Here is a 3,931-nt window from a genome sequence, read left to right as displayed (position 1 = left end):
TGGTATATCAAAAGTAACAATGGTGTTCCAAAAGTAACAGTGGTGTACTGATAGTAACAATGGTGTACCAAAAGTAACAACGCTGTACCAAAAGTAACAATGGTGTACCAAAAGTACTATTGATTTGACAAAGGCTACTAACGGCATATGACAATGCATTCCAACTCAATTATTCAACAACAAAATGCAAATTATACGTTAATGTATAGTGTTTTCTACCATTTGATATCTACAGATGGATTTCTACATAACTGTGAAGAAAGAAGAAGTTCTGAATCTATTCCACGGATTGAAAATTACTATGAGTTGACTGTTCCGCGATATTCTCCTGATGATTTTAAAATGCATTTAAGGATGACGCGAGAGACATTTGTATGTTCACGTATTTCCCGTCATGTTGAATTTGATAGACAGAAAGGTCCAACACCAAATGTACAAAAAGAGCTACTTATGTTTCTATGGTACATTGGTAACATGGAGAATTTCCGTTCTATGGCAGACAGATTTGGAACATCAAAAGGCAGTTACCATGCAAACATAAAACGAATGTCATCAGTTCTGGTCAGTGTGATGCCAGAAGTAGTAAAATGGCCGAGTACCCCACCGGAGTTTAATACAACAAGTGGACAATTTAGCGAAAGATCACAATTGCAAAATGTAATTGGTGCTCTTGGTGGATGCCATATTCAAATTAAAGCACCTAGCCACATGCATACTTTAACAGAGAAAAGTTCTATTCTATTGTTCTTTTAGGATGTTGTAACTCAAAGATGGAGTTCAACTATGTGTGGACGTGAAACCCAGGAAGTACCCATGCTGCGACAGTACTGAGAAGTTCTGATCTTTTTCAGAACAGTGACGCAAATATTCCACCTGGTTTCTATCTTCTTGGGGATTCAACATTTCCAATTTTAGACTGGCTCATAACACCATTCCGTGACTGTGGAAACAACAAAGACAGTTCAATCAAGTTCACAGTAAATGCAGGCAAGTGATTGAGAGAACATTTGGGATGTTAAAATGCAGATTTAGGAGGTTGTTTCGTTTTGATGTTTCAGACATATCCTTACTTGTTGATACAGTTTTGGCTGCATGTGTGTTGCACAATTTGTGTTTGTTCGAAAATGACATATTTGATGTTCCTGATGAAGAACCATGTGATGATGATTTTTTTGAAAGAGAAGGACACCAATCGCAAGGAATCCGTAGAAGACAACAGCTTATGAACCAACTCGTAACTGTTCGATAAAACAAATCTATATAGAAGATTTAAAATCAGGAGAACACAATAAACAATTTTATCATTTTAATAAAGAACATATAAATTGTAATATTTTTCCTCTTATTTTGTTATATGAACAAAAGCAAAGGTAAAAAAAAACTGGAAAACTATAAAAACAAAAATGTGTCCATAGTACACGGATGCCCCACTCGCACTATCATTTTCTATGTTCAGTGGGCCGTGAAATTGGGGTCAAAACTCTACTTTTGGCATTAAAATTAGAAAGATCATATCATAGGGAACATGTGTACTAAGTTTCAAGTTGATTGGACTTCAACTTCATCAAAATCTACCTTGACCAAAAACTTTAACCTGAAGCGGGACAGACGGACAAACGGACGGACGAACGAACGAACGAACGAACGGACGCACAGACCGAAAAACATAATGCCCCTCTACTATTGTAGGTGGGACATAAAAAAATATCAACATAACAATTGACTTTTCAGATTAAATTTCAAAACTCCCTGTTGAAAAACTTAAATTCTATAGTTTTTGACATCAACTTATTTTGTGTATCTTGCATGTCCTTAACAGCATCTAAAATTTTATTGTCTCTTTCTTCTAGGTTATCTTTAAGATCGTCAAATTTGGTGCATTTTCTTGTAGGTGTTGTAGTAGATCTACCACTGGAAGATGCCGATGTTGATGCAGATGTTGATTGCAAATCCACAGCTTCATCGTCATCATCATTATATTCTGGACTGTTGACATTATTGTTGTTTACTTCTTTGAAGCCAAAGGAACTTTTCACAATCAGCGGTTTAAATGATAGGTCGTCGTTTAATAACAACTGCATTTCTGTCTCAAAATAGAATGTTATTGGTCTCTTATTTCCTTTTTTTCGCAGTCTGCTATATATTTTCTATAGCTTTTTAATGGGTAAAACTTCTCCCTGCATTGTGTAGAAGTTAGGGGAGTAGCGCTATCATGGATTTGAAGTTGAAGTGGGAAAACTGGAGTTGCAAGGTCTTGTACAGTTGGTGTTGGCAATCTTGCTGCCATTTTGAAAGTTCTGAGCACGCGACTTACCATCCCTAACTTCGCTCTAGTCAGTCTGTTATAATGGTAGCCAACGCTAATTTTAATTTGTTAACATTGGTATCCTTGTCGTACCAATGTTAAATAGGTTTGCCAATGGTAGACAAAACTCACTAATGGTAGTTCTCTGAACGTACCCAATAATAACTCTCTAATTATACTATAGAAATGTACACGATCGGACAGAATCTAATAAATAAGTTAATGTAAGCAACAGAAATTGTCATTTTCATGATTTGAACATGTTTGTTTCAACAGAACAACTCTTTAACTAAAGTTTACGACAAAAAGGATGATTTTTGTTCGCTGTGGTGGATTTGTTACCATTTTTGTACGGTGATCTTTTTTTTGTCGTTCGATTCTTATAACCTGAATTTCTTATTAACCTCCAATCAAATACTAGCTATTTAAAACTTGAATGTTAAACAAAAATAATGAATTTATAGTAATATCAGGTCAATAATTATTTATTTTAGATGAATTTATCTAAGGCATTCGATTGTTTGCCGCATGAGTTATTACTATCAAAAATGAAAAAAAATATGGTTTATCAAATAGTTTTATATATCTAGAACAGAACTTCTTACAAAATAGAAAAACAATGTGTAAAGATTATTAATATTTGTAGTAATTTTAAATTGTGTTCAAAAGAGTTCCGCAAGGTTCAAAACTTAGACATATGTTTGTTTTTATAATTTTATCAATGATATATTTAGTACAATATAAGCTTATCCAGATAACAATTCCCTATTCTATGCCGATTTCAATTTAAAAATTATAGAAAGTGTTTGTCTCAAAATGCTGGACTGGTCTGATTACAGTTTAATCAAAGCTAATCCAGATAAGTTTCAAGCTCTGGCAATTGGTTTCAAACCTTAAATTATGATATAGTTGTCATTAACCGTATATAAAATATAACAGTCTTTTGAGTGTTAGAATAAATTATACCACGTTACTGGGGGTTACATTAGATTGTAAGTTAAATTTTGATAATCTTATATCGGAGATTTGTAAGAAGGCCCTTTGTGTTCACTTTCCAGTCACCTGGCATTTTCTAAGTGAAAAAATGAAGTAAAAATAGAAAAAAAAATCAAGATAGTGCCTTGTAAATTTGGAGAAGGCCCAGTAAGACCCCTTTTTGGCCCCAAAATATAGCAGTTTTACAAAATTGTTAAAATGTAAATTTTTAGCTATTTATTGGAAAGAAGAATACTTCTGTTACTTAAATATGGGCTGTTTTTGACAATACAATGCACATGTATCGGGTACTAGCATCATTAAGTCATGCTAAATTACTGAAATCTTTGAAATTTTAGCATTTTGGTTAATTTTTAGACGGTTTCCGTCTAAAATGGAAGTGGCCGCATTTGTGTTCATTCTTAATATTTAAATGCAAGTTGTATTTAATGATAATACATAACATATATAAAGGTTGAGAATGAACACGGATGCGGCCACTTTCATTTTTGACAAAAACCATCTGAAAAGTGACATATTATGGCATACTTGATAGATTTTTCATATTTAAGCTTGAATTTGAGCGTCGTTAATGACTAAATCAGTTCAAATCTTTCACATAAACTAATCGAATCGACTGAAGTAGACACT

At 33.5% G+C, this 3,931-nt stretch overlaps 1 pseudogene; it reads left to right on the top strand.

The window, feature by feature from the left end:
* The first annotated feature begins 354 nt into the window (after window positions 1–354).
* LOC127727675 (putative nuclease HARBI1) lies at window positions 355–1,249 on the top strand (annotated as a pseudogene).
* The last annotated feature ends 2,682 nt before the right edge of the window (window positions 1,250–3,931 follow it).

This window comes from Mytilus californianus, unplaced genomic scaffold, assembly GCF_021869535.1.
Source record: "Mytilus californianus isolate M0D057914Y unplaced genomic scaffold, xbMytCali1.0.p SCAF_2, whole genome shotgun sequence".
Lineage (NCBI taxonomy): Eukaryota > Metazoa > Mollusca > Bivalvia > Mytilida > Mytilidae > Mytilus > Mytilus californianus.
The sequence above is the reverse complement of the archived record's forward strand: the minus strand, read 5'-3'. Positions and strand labels throughout refer to the sequence as shown.